Source organism: Pimephales promelas, chromosome 6, assembly GCF_988280905.1.
Source record: "Pimephales promelas chromosome 6, fPimPro1.hap1.1, whole genome shotgun sequence".
In the NCBI taxonomy this organism is placed as follows: domain Eukaryota; kingdom Metazoa; phylum Chordata; class Actinopteri; order Cypriniformes; family Leuciscidae; genus Pimephales; species Pimephales promelas.
The window spans coordinates 24,080,591-24,094,629 of record NC_142774.1 but is presented as its reverse complement, the minus strand read 5'-3'; positions in this window follow the sequence as shown (position 1 = coordinate 24,094,629).

Genomic DNA, 14,039 nt, shown 5'->3' with positions numbered 1-14,039 from the left:
CGTTTCTAATTTAAAGCCCGTTGTTCACACCCCTCCTCGTCCTGTCTTGTCTCCGGTCCGTGTCGAGGGTGGTCCCATCTACCGTGTTCGCAGATTGCTCGATGTCTGCCCCAGGGGGAAGGGTCATCAGTTTCCGGTCGATTAGGAGGGTTATGGTCCTGAAGAGAGATGCTGGATCCCCTCCCGGGATTGATTGATGACTTCTTTCGCTCCCGTCAGTCATCCTCTGGTGCACCAGGTGGCGCACCTTGAGGAGAGGGTACTGTCATGAGCCTGGTTCTTTCTTTCTGTTTTCTTTCCTTTGCCGCCCTCTGCTGGTGATTCTACATCTTTTCTTCTCGTTTTACTGGCATACATCCATTATCTCTTCCTCTCATTACCGTCAGCTGACTCTCATCTACTACACACCTGTTCTTCTCCTCATTTCCACCCTACTTCTAGTGCTCTCTTTCTCGTCTGAATTGGCGGATTATTATTTGACCCTTACGTGTGCTGGTTCGCTGTCTGATGCTTCATCTCAGTAATTGTTTCTCCAGTATTGTCCTGTCCTGTCTCGTCTTGACTGTCTGAACACTACCGTTGCCTACAGCTGTATTCTACCGCTTGTGTGCCGCATCCCAGCAGTCGCCGAGGAGAGTTGCGGCGGGTCCACCTGCAAGCACGCTTTACCGAACTTCATTTCTCCCGACTCATCAGGTTCACCGGCTGAGATCCACTTTCTTAGTTTGAACCTGCTACAGAGCATCTTTCAGTTTCCTTCTGTGAAGAGACTTTTTCTGTTTATTCAGCCTGTGAGGATGACTAATTTCTTATTAAGGTATTTACCTGCAATCCATTCTGGACTCCTCTGATCCTTGACATCATTTTTATTATTCAATTATCAGCATATATATCAGTATATTAATATGTCAGTTCATCCCAGTTGTACAGCTTTCTTAATAAAATGTTATATAAATATAATAATCTTATCTTAATAAATGTGATCAATATTCAAAATGTTGCATGTAGATACATAAGGTGCGATCATACCATGTTGTAATTACCGTAATTACGAGATTTCAACTTGTAAAAAGCATTCATGTCCTCATAGAGCTTTTAATTAAGATTGTTATTCCCATATTATTATGTAAGATGGACATTTTCTGAGAGCTGCTACTTTTACGAAATGACCATGGTACCACCGCTGCAGATGCATTTAAGGCCACGTAGCCTACACACTGCAGCTCAAGTCGGTTGCCACTTCACATTTTAGTGCTTAGTTCAGTTCTAAACACATTTACAACTGAATTAACTCCCAAAAACTTTAAGTAGTGTCAACCTCATTTACCACACACAGGAAACAAGGATCCAATCGCAGTGCAGTATTTATTTGTAGGGTAATCCGTACTCACAACTGTCCAGGCAAGGGTCCATATAAGCAGTCCATACACGAGAAACAGAACAAACCGGCAAGAACACAGGACACAGAAGTGGTGTGACGAATAACAACGACTCCGTAACAAACACTAAACAGGCAGGGTATATATACACACAGAACATGACAATTATGATGGGGAACAGCTGAGTGCCATAGGGCATCTTTTCAGCTGAAAAAGAGAAAGAAAATATGATTATGTATTATATGTATATATATATATATATATATATATATATATATATATGATTATTTGCAGTGTTGGTCATCTTACTTTAAAAAAGTAATTAGTTACAGTTACAAATTACTTCTCCCAAAAAGTAATTAAGTTAGTAACTCGGTTACCACATTGTAAAAGTAATTAGTTGCTCAGCAAAGTAACTGATGTTATTTATGTTCTATTACGCTATTAAGTTCTATAACATATTTAACATCAAAGATGTTTATATTAACTGATTGAAGAATAAGAACACTATGTACAGTATTTTAGAACATTTGGTATTTATTTGAACTCAATACAGTAGATTGCAGCCTGCCATATGATATGCATTGAAATAAAAACCAAAAAAATAAATATTGAAAGTAAAATTCAAGTGCAAAATTAAGAAACACAAATGTAAACTTCGGTAAAAAGAAACAAAGGAAAATCTGGCCATTAGGTAGTGCAAATCTCGGTAACTGTATACTAGGCCTACTGCACAATAAACATAACACTATCTAACTCTTAAATATTCAGTACACTAACAAAATTAAATAATGTTTACACACTTTGCATTCAAGTGCAAAACTAAGACACACACTGCTGCTTTAAAAGCAGCCTTGAGTAATAAGAAACTAAGGAAAATCTGGCCTTTAATTAGTGCAATTATCTGTATCTGTATAATACTACGGCACAATAAACAGAGCACTGTCCAACTCTTAAATAGTTAGTGAAGTAATAAAAGTTAAATATTTAAAATAAATAATATTCAGTTATTCACACACTTTGCAATCAAATGCAAAACTAAGCACACAAATGTAAACTTAGGTATTGACCATTTCACAAGATGAAAACAACACTGGTCCAGAAGCACTTCCTGTTTCAGTTTTTTAACACTACATAAAAGCTGGGATAAAATACAACCAACAGAGCATTTAAAACTGAATCAAAAAGTTAAACAAACATCTTTAAGATGTTTTATTCACATGTGAAATAAAGAAAACAGTTACAAACTGAAACAGGAAGTGCTTCTGGACCAGTGTTGTTTACATCTTGTGAAATGGTCTATAAAGAAACAAAGGAAGATCTGGCCATTAAGTAGTGCAAATCTCTGTACCTGTATATTATTGCACAATAAACAGATAGTTTAGTTCTAATAAACTATCCAACTCTCTAAGGAGATTAACATGTTGTCCGTTCTCAGTGAAAATTAACAATACATTAATCTACTAAAATACTCCTCTCATCTAACGACTAAACCAGTGGTTGTAACGTAGGAGGAGAAGCTTTTCAAATCTTTTGTCTGACAGTCTGTTCCTCTTTGGAGAGAAGACAAGCTTGCCCAGGCTGAACAGTCTCTCAACAGGTGCACTAGATGGAGTAGCAGCATTGTAACGTAGTGAAATTTTCTTGATAAGAGAAAATCCACACAGAGAGTTGAAGTTTTGTGCTGAAGATCTAATATAGTCTACTTTCGAATATCTGGGTATTGTGTTAAAAGGTGCTCCACGTATTTTACTTATCATTGTTTACAGACCTCCAAAATGCTCTCCAGCCTTTGCTGAGGACTTTACAGAACTGCTATCAACAATTACCTCTGAGTTTGACTGTTTTGCCATTGCTGGAGATTTTAACATTCATATAGATAATGCAGAAAACAATATGGCAAAAGAAATCAAAACTGTTTTAAAAACTTTTGATCTGACTCAGCATGTACATGGTCCCACACACAATCGTGGACACACTCTAGATTTACTTATCAGTACGGGTTTAAACATCTCATCGATTGTTATTAAGGATGTAGCACTGTCTGACCATTTCTGTATTTTCTTTGATATAGTAATCTCTCCTGCAGTTGAAGCTAGATCTGTGTCTGTCAAGAAGAGATGCTTAAATGAGAACACTGGTGTGCTATTTATGGAGGCTATATCTTTAAAACCAAGCATATCTGCCGACTCTGTTGATTTTCTCCTTGATTCTTTCAACTCAAAAATTAAGAGTGTAATTGATGATATTGCTCCTGTAAAAGTCAGGAAGAATAGTAGACAAAAAGCACCTTGGAGAAACTCAACAGCAGTGCAAAATATGAAAAGACAATGCAGAAAAGCAGAGCGCATGTGGCGGAAGACAAAACTTGTAGTCCATTATAACATCTACAAAGACAGCATCCACGCTTTCAATAGGGAACTAGGCAAAGCCAGACAGACTTTCTTCTCAAATATTATAAACAGCAATATAAACAACACACGCACTCTTTTTGCTACTGTAGAGAGACTGACAACCCCCCCGAGCCAGATTCCCATAGAAATGCTCTCAGACAGCAAGTGCAGTGAGTTTGCTTCTTTCTTTTCTGAGAAAATTAATAATATCAGAAAGATGATCAGCACATCCTTGAGTTGCTCTGGAGTCAGTCAGATCAGACCACAATCTGTAGTTACTACGTCTGTTTTTGAAGAAATCAATGGCACAATTTTGGAAGAAACCGTACAGCACCTTAAAACATCCACCTGCGCCCTTACACACTTCCCACATCTTTTTTCAAAAGTGTGTTAAACTGTTTAGAAGCAGATCTCCTAGAAGTGGTAAATGCCTCACTTCGCTCTGGGAGTTTTCCGAACTCCCTGAAAACTGCAGTTGTCAAGCCCCTCCTGAAAAAGAGCAATCTGGATAAGACCATCTTAAGCAACTATAGACCAATCTCAAATCTTCCTTTCATAGGCAAGATCATTGAAAAGGTTGTCTTCAATCAGCTGAACAAATTCTTAAGCTCAAATGGATACTTTGACAATTTTCAATCTGGTTTCCGATCGCATCACAGCACAGAGACAGCACTCATAAAGATAATAAACGATATTCGCTTAAATACTGATACAGGCAAATTATCCGTGTTGGTACTACTCGACCTCAGTGCTGCATTTGACACTGTTGATCATGACATTCTTCTTGACAGGCTGGAAAACTGGGTGGGGCTTTCTGAAATAGTCCTAAAATGGTTCAGGTCATACTTAGAAGGGAGAGGTTATTATGTGAGTATAGGGGACCATAAGTCTGAGTGGACATCCATGACTTGCGGAGTCCCTCAGGGCTCGATTCTTGCGCCACTCCTATTCAACCTGTATATGCTCCCAATGAGCCAAATAATGAGAAAGAACCAAATCGCTTACCATAGCTATGCAGACGACACACAGCTCTACTTAGCCCTATCGCCTAACGACTACAGCCCCATTGACTCCCTGTGCAAATGCATTGATGAAGTAAATAGTTGGATGTGCCAAAACTTTCTTCAGTTAAACAAGGACAAAACTGAAGTCATTGTGTTTGGAAACAAAGATGAAGTTCTCAAGGTGAATGCATACCTCGACACTAGGGGTCTAACAACTAAAAATCAAGTCAGGAATCTTGGCCTGTCTCTAGAGTCAGACCTTAGTTTCAGTAGTCATGTCAAAGCAATAACTAAATCAGCATACTATCATCTGAAAAATATTTCAAGAATTAGATGCTTCCTTTCCAGTCAAGACTTAGAGAAACGTGTGCATGCTTTCATCACCAGCAGGGTGGATTACTGTAATGGCCTCCTCACTGGCCTTCCCAAAAAGACCATAAGACAGTTGCAGCTCATACAGAACGCTGCTGCCAGGATTCTGAGCAGGACCAGAAAATATGAACACATCACACCAGTCCTCAGGTCTTTACACTGGCTCCCAGTTAAATTTAGGATTGATTTTAAAGTATTATTACTGGTATATAAATCATTCAATGGGTTAGGACCTCTATATATTACAGATATGCTCACTGAATATAAACCCAACAGATCGCTCAGATCACTAGGATCACATCAGCTAGAAATACCAAGGGTTCACTCTAAGCATGGAGAGTCTGCTTTTAGCTATTATGCCAGCCGCAGCTGGAACCAGCTTCCAGAAGAGATCAGGTGCGCTCCTACAGTAGTCACATTCAAATCCAGACTCAAAACACATCTGTTTAGCTGTGTATTTACTGAATGAGCACTTTGCCACTGTACGTCTGACTGTTTTTACTGTACTGCTTTAACTGCTTTAATACTGCTCTGACTGGAAGAGATTTTGATGGAGAGCGGGAGAGTCTTCACTCCGATGAGGCGAGTGAAGAAGTAAATTACTTATACTGCTGAGAGTATAAGTAGTCGCTGAGAGCGTCATTAAGGGTAATGGCAGCAGAAACGTGCTTTGTGGGGGCCCCGCTGGGCATTACTGGTGTAGCACCACCCCAGCAGAGTACGTCCCTGGGCTGGAGGTCCAGTTGCACCGTAAACCAGCTCAATCTCTTCCATCTCATATAGGGGTATACTGGAAGAGATTGTGATGGAGAGCGGGAGAGTCTTAACTCCGATGAGGCGAGTGAAGAAGTAAGTTACTTATACTGCTGAGAGTATAAGAAGTCGCTGAGAGCGTCATTAAGAGGAGAAAAGTGCTCTGTGGGGGCCCCGCTGGGCATTACTGGTGTAGCACCACCCCAGCAGAGTACGTACGACGCTCTACGTCCCTGGGCTAGAGGTCCAGTTGCACCGTAAACCAACTCAATCTCTTCCACCTCAGATAGGGGTATACTGGAAGAGATCTTGATGGAGAGCGGGAGAGTCTTCACTCCGATGAGGCGAGTGAAGAAGTAAGTTACTGCTGAAAATATAAGAAGTCCCTGGGCTGGAGGCCCAGTAGCACCGTAAACCAGCTCAATCTCTTCCATCTCAGATAGGGGTATTACTTTATTTTATTTTATTTTTATACTTAACTGTTTTTAATTATATTGATTGCATTAACTGAATGAGCACTGTGCCACTGTTTGTCCGACTGTTACTGTACATTTTATTTTCGACACTGTATTTTATTTTTATTATTATGATTTTTTTTTTATTCTAAACTGTTTTTAATTATTCTGACTCCTTTAATTTCTTCCATGTAAAGCACTTTGAATTGCCACTGTGTATGAAATGTGCTATATAAATAAACTTGCCTTGCCTTGCCTATAGTCTGCCACCTGGTTTTCTGCTGAAGAGGAGGTGTCCTCCTCATCCTTCTCAAAGGAAAAGAAATCGTTCTCTTTGGCTGAATCTGTGTGATGTGAAGATGTGCTGGTGCTACCTGGCTGTGGTTCTTCGAAGACAATCTTACGGCACTCTGTCAGCAAACTTGCCTTAGCCTTATCCTTTAACTCCTGTGACCGCAGCCAGCGAAGTTTGAATTTTTGAAGAGGCTGCAAGTGTAGCCTCTTCATTTCCCAGGACATCAGCAAATCTGGTTTTGATAGCCTGAAATTATAAGAATAATCACATTAAATGTATCCACACAAATCAGTGTTGTTATTATTATTATTATTAGTAGTAGTAGTAGTAGTAGTAGTAGTAGTAGTATGTATTATCATACAACGTCACTTAATAAAAAATAAAATATTCAATTCAAGTTCTTACTGTGACTATGGCGTCAGGAAGGTCCCTCAGTATTTGCAGGGCACTTTTAAGGGCTTCTGTCTTTAGCATTAATGTCTCAATCATTGGTAGGAGTGTACCATAAAAACAGTTGTCTCCCTGAAGTATATCTAAGGCAACTGTAAGGGGCTTCATCGCAATACAGTACTCCTTTAAAAACAGGTGTTCCCTTTCTGTTATCGCTGTCAGTCCTAATTTGGAGGAGATGGTTAAGGTCTACCATGGATATTTCACATATTCAAACCAGGGCATCATAGAAGGAATTCCATCGTGTTGTACAAGGTACAAGCAGCATTTTTGACACAACCTCATCAACTGTTTCAGTAGCCAAAGTTGATCGACTAGTCTTGTTCCATAGGGCAGAACATTTGGCAGTAGCACTTCTGTAAACAGCCTTTGTTTCAGGTTGACAGCAGCCACTTGTCAACATCTGTGCATGAAATCAGGTTAAGTGTGTGTGATGCACATCTCTTGTGAGGGGGCAAAGTGATCACAACATCACCATCATTATCATCAGTTGCTTGTAGAGCATCATTAATGTCTGTAAATGTCACCTCATCTTCATCATCTTCTTCAGAATCACTCTCCTCAAGTGGCTGGTACCTCTTAAATGCTTTAACAAAATTAGAGCCATTATCAGTCACTGTTGCTGTGATTTTATGTGTTATCCCATATGTTGAGTGTATATTGTCAAGCTCAACTGCAATAGCGTCATGAGTATGATGCCCCTTAAACCGTCTGCAGGTAAGAGCTGCTTTCTCTCTTTCCATGTTATTTGGATTGATCCAATGTGCTGTCACACCCATGTAACTTTTATTGTGGACAGTCCAGATGTCTGCTGTAGTTGAAATGTACTTTAGTTCCTCAAATGACTTTTTGAGCTCAATATTCATATTTTCATATTCACTGTCTATGAATTTAGCAAAAGTGTTTCGGCATGGGGCAACCCCCCTTCCTCCTCCTCATATTGGTATTTTAGCAAGGATAGCCCTGAATGACTCAGACTCCACAGTGGACAGGGGTAGCATGTTTTCAACAACATACCTTGCAATCAATGTGTTCAGCTCTGGCTTGGTCACCTGTTGCTGACCCGAAAAATCGAGTGTTGCTTGCTTTAACAGAGTGGCTCCGTCTCCTTCGCTGCTGGAGCTCACGCTAGCTGCATTTGGGCTTAATTGGGTTGGCAGCAGCAACAAGTGTCGTGTTAGCATGTATTGATGTGAGGTGCTTCATAAGTTTCGAGTTATTTGAGGCAGATGTGGATAAAGTCTTTTTTCCTGGGCATAGCGTGCATGTTACATAAACATTCTTGCGTTTAATTTCAATGAGCGAGAAATAGTGCCGGTACTTCCAGTTCGAGAACGCTACCTTTGAATTTCCCTGGCTCATCATCGCCATTGTCGCTGTCTTGTGTTTAGTGGTAGTCAGAGCGTGCAGTGAGACAGCGCGTGAGTAGCGCATCCGCCCACCCAGCCAATCATCATCGCATTTGCAACAGTGTCATCATCCCCCCACCCCTGCTCTCTCCAGGCAGCTGATGTGCATCACACACTGACATCTCGCGCTTCATTCAACCAAATTGTAGTAACGCGCCACTTTACATTCTCAGTAACGAAAACGGCGTTGTAAAAATGGGAAAAATAATTAATTAGATTACCCTGTTACTGAAAAAATAACGCCGTTAGTAACGCTGTTATACTCAAACGCCGTTACTCCCAACACTGATTATTTGAATGAAAAAGTACTGATTTACCTTACAAATATTGAATGTTACTTTACTAAGCATTAAGCAATTTGTTGTTACTGTGCATTTACAATAAGTATTACACATTAAAACTACCAACAGTGTGGTAAAAGCATGGCTTTTAAAAAAAGTTTCTGTCTTTTTACTACACTTATCACATTACGCATGTAACCTTAGTTCCCTAAAGGGAACGAGACGCTGCGTGTAACCACAATGGGAACGCCTCTGTGTGAGTGTGTATGAAGCACGTATGAAATCAGTCCAATGGCGAAACGGAACGTCATAGGCGGGGTGACGTATCGACCAGGAAACTATAAAGCACCCCAAAAACACAAGCGCGACAGCTTCTGATAAGGCTGAAGCAAGCGCTCACGGGCATGCTGGGAGTATGGCATGTACACGCAGCGTCTCGTTCCCTTCAGGGCACTAAGGTTACATGCGTAACCAGAGACGTTTCCATTCAGGGAACTTCGAGCTGCGTGTGCAATGGGAATGCTAATACCAACACCGCCATGCAAGCAGGTGTCCGTTGTGTGAAAGTCAGAGCGCACATTCGGACGAAAGCACCTGCGCCCCAGGAGTGGAGCTAAAGTCAAGATGATAGAACTTTACAAACGTGTGCGGTGATGACCATCCTGCCGCATCACAAATATCGTTAATATGAACTCCCGACAAAAAAGCCTTAGAGGCAGCCATACCCCTAGTTGAATGAGCGCGGACAGCCAAAGGGGAAGGCTGGCCAGCCGACTCATATGCAAGTGAGATGGCCTCGACCACCCACTTACTCAGCCTCTGCTTAGATGCAGGACAACCTTTCTTAGGAGGTCCAAATCAGACAAACAACTGCTCAGATTTCCTCCACAGGGCAGCTCTGTGGACATACGTATCTAGGGCCCTCACCGGGGAAAGCGGATTTAGTCTTTCCTGGTCTGAGGTCCGGAACGGAGGAGGACAGAAACCTGCAGCACAATAGATCTAACTACGTTAGTAGGAACTTTGGGGACATATCCCGGTCTAGGGAGGAGAAAAGCCTTCGCCATACCACGAGCAAACTCCAGACACGAGGGAGAAACCGACAGAGCTTGAATATCTCCTATTCTCTTTAAGGAAGATATAGCTAGAAGAAAGATAGTCTTTAGAGTGAGAAACTTCTCAGGAACTTCCTCAATAGGCTCAAACGGTGCTAGACAGAGCCCTTCTAGAACATCCGCTAGGTCCCAAGTCGGCACCCTCGTGTGCACTGCTGGCCTCAGCCTCAAGATACCATGAAGGAAACGGATTACAAGTGGGTGTCTCCCCAGAGAATCTCCACTCAAAGGGACGTGGTAAGCAGATAAGGCCGCCACATACACCTTCAGTGTGGAGTGGGATAACCCTGTGGAGAAACGCTCCTGAAGGAATTCCAGCACCGCAGACACCGGACAGTTAACTGGGTCCAACGGGTGTTCCCCACACCAAGAGGTGAACATTTTCCACCTCAAGGCATATAATTCCCTCGTGGACGGAGCTCTGGATTGGAGGATGGTCTCCACGACCTCAGTCGAGAGACCAGACTCTATGAGCTGGGCCCCCTCAGGGGCCAAGCCCACAGCCTCCAAAGATCTGGGCGGGGACGAAGTATCGACCCGCCTGCTTGAGATAGAAGGTCCCTCCTGACCGGAATCTCCAGGGGAGACCCGTCGAGGAGAGAAACTATGTCCGCAAACCAAACTCGGGCCGCCCAGTATGGGGCTACTAACAGTAGACTGACCCCGTCCCGGCGAACCCTCTCCAGAAATCCTGGGAGCAGAGCAATCGGGGGAAAGGCATACAGGCGTGACCTCGGCCACACCTGTACCATCGCATCCAACCCTAGTGGGGCTGGAGGATTTAGAGAAAACCAAAGAGGACAATGGGACGTTTCTCTGGATGCAAACAGATCTACCTCGGCACGACCGAAATGCTTCCACAGGAGCTCCACCACCTCGGGGTGGAGTCTCCACTCCCCGGGCCTCGGCCCCTGCCTCGACAGGATATCTGCCCCCTGGTTTAAATATCCTGGGATATACATTGCCCTTAGTGACAAAAGTTTCCCCTGGGACCACAGAAGGATCTGATGAGCTAGATTGTATAACGGGCGTGAGCGCAGACCCCCTTGATGATTCATGTAAGAGACCACAGACATGTTGTCTGACCGGACAAGAACATGATGACCTCTCATGTCTGGGAGAAAGTGTTTCAGAGCCCGAAACACCGCCATTATCTCCAAACAATTTATGTGCAAATGAAGATGATGGTCCTGCCACAGACCCCGGGCCGAGCGACCACTCATGATCGCTCCCCAGCCCGTAAGGGAGGCGTCCGTCGTCACAATTAGCCAATGACACGGAGCTCCCAACGCCGGTCCCAGGGACAAGAACCAAGGTTCTTTCCACATAGCCATGGCACGGAGACCCCGTCGAGTGACCCTTGTAAGGAATTGAGGGGAATCAAACACAGATTAATCAAATTAATCTCTCGTGGGATTACTTCACATGGATTCAACACTCCAAAGGTTCTGGAACTCACATTCCATTGACTGGATGGCTCCACAAGGTCTGCTTTGGGGGACAATAAACCCCCCCTCAGAAGACTTTTTATGGTCCTGCAGACCAACAGAATGCAGAAAGGGGGCACTCCTTTGATCCCCCAACAGAGATGTTACGCAGACCTCTTCCCCCACGAGTTGAACATACCACGACCTCACTGTTGAGATCTCTCTGAGATCTCCCACATAAAATCAAACTCACTTCAGAATCATTTTCAATGGACTTCTGCTCAAACATTTAATTCTATGTTTGGTAATGTTCCTACAATATATATGTGTGTGTGGATATTATGGGTTCTACAATTTGTTTGTAGTTTATTATGCTTAGATCACATATTAATCATGTAATTGTTATTAAGTATTGTGATTGTTTATTCCTCTAGAGTGTGAATGCCTCGTTTCATATCAAAAGAATCGTATTCTCTTGATTCAAAAGATGGCTTGATTAAAATCTGTCTAAAATGCTTTGTTTTATGATTATAATATATAATCTTAAACTGTGTTCTCTTGTTTGTGCTGGAAAACCAGCAGATCACGCGATAGTGATAAGAAGAAGTCAGATCCACCTCCTAAAATTATACCATTGTCCCAATGGCCAGAAGTTTCTAGGAGGCTGGACTGAGTTTTAAGTTAAAGATCCGATCAAAGGAACAGGATCTCGGATTTTTGTTCGTGTTCAGTTCTGTTCATGTTTCCAGTTTGAGTTCGTTCAGTTCTGTAACCGTTAAGTTCGTGCCTCTCTCTAAAACCAGCAAGAGAGTGTTCTGTTCGTGCTTATCTCTGAAACAAAGTGCGTGTTCGCATGCTTCTACATCGACTAGACCAAATTCGACCAGCAGACAAAATAACCCATCCAGATCGGGGTTACAATTCAGCTCATTCAAGCCATCCAACTCGTCTCACTTTCATTTCTTTTCTTTATTGTCTTTTTCGTAAGAGTCTCGTTTCAAAGTTAAGTTTGCTGCAAAGCTTCGTTTCAAATGGCTCTCCGCAACGTGCTTCGAACCGTAAGGACTCTCATTTGCCTGCCAACCACACGTGATTGGCAGCTCCGAAACTTCCTTCCAAACATGAGAAGACAGCCACGCAACGGACCCGGCTGGGAAACCCCCCCTTCGACGCAACGACAAAAGGGATTTCCCAAAGCAACACAGAGACAAGCAAGTACTTCAGGCTCTAACTGAACTGGTGCTTTAATGTAAATTGAATAACCTCTCTAAGAAACAAAGGTTTAAATTAACGCTTGGTGGTCCTTTCAGGTCATGTCTTACATGCATATAGAAAGTTGAAACTTTCTCTCTCACTCTTTCCAAATCACTCTTTCCCTTTCACGACTGTATGAATGTGTGTGTGTGCGTGATTATGTTTAGACTTTAGTTTTGTGTTTAGAATAGCTAATAAAGTCTTGTCCATATATTTGAAAAGATAATTGCCTTGTGTCGTGTTTGCACATTTAATGTCTTGTACTGTTCGATCAAAAGTTACCTTGCTACGACATAGTGTTTCACTATAGATTGGGTATTTATATCCTTGCAAAGGTTATAATTACGTCCCGTTCAAATGAACTCTAAACAAGTCGTTTGCTCAGTTCCATTAGTGATTCGGTTAAGATTCAGTGTAAATCAATGAACCATTCCCTTTGAGCTAAATTGGCCTTCGGCCCCCTTAAATACATTTTATGTATATTATTAAATGTTGCATTTGCTACACCCTGATCTTGCAGAGTGGGTTTCCCCTCGGAGAGAACCCCTTGGCCCTGAGCCACCACTGTAAAGGTCTCATGTACAACAGGCCATATGGTATAATGTTGGACGCTGCTGCCATCAGACCTAGAATTCTCTGATATTCTTTCACTGCGAGTGACTGGCCTAGTTTTACTTGTTTGACAGGAGAGAAAATCGAAGCTATACGAGCAGGCGACAGACGTGCCTGCATCGTCGTCGAGTCCCAAACCACGCCCAGAAAAGTGGTTCTCTGTACTGGAGAAAGCACACTCTTCTTGGCGTTGAGTCTCAACCCGAACCTTTTCCTATGGGCGAGGACGACATCTCGATGCCGAACCGCCTGGTGCTCCGACTGAGCCAGAATCAACCAATCGTCGATATAGTTCAGAATGCGAATGCCCTGTAGTCGCAGCGGAGCCAGAGCTGCGTCCATGCATTTCGTGAAGGTTCGAGGAGACAAAGCCAGGCCGAAAGGAAGAACCCGATAAGCGTACCCGATGGTACGCTTCGCCCCTGAAAGCGAACCTCAGGAACTTCCGATGTTGTGGAAGGAGAGGACACTGAGGCGAGGAGAGGCGAGAGGACGCTGGCACTGTCTGTTGCCGCTTCTCCCTTAAGAAAAACGTCTTTGTGGATCTTTTTGCGCTCTAGAATCTACATTTTACAAACTTTTTTTTACTTTTTCTGAACGGATTTCATGGATGTATGGATTATTGTATCAAACCTGTTGTGGCTGGCAATCTTCTTCGTACAATATTGGCTTGTACCTGAGCCGCTGCATCAGAGTTCTGTACTATTGTCTACTTGCATTGTGGTCTTGATATCTCTTACCGACACTAGCATTAACATCAGCATAACATCTCCTCGGCTTGGCGATCAGCCACTTGCTAGCTGGCTGGACAATCTTCGGATCTACTCTGTAAGCGACATG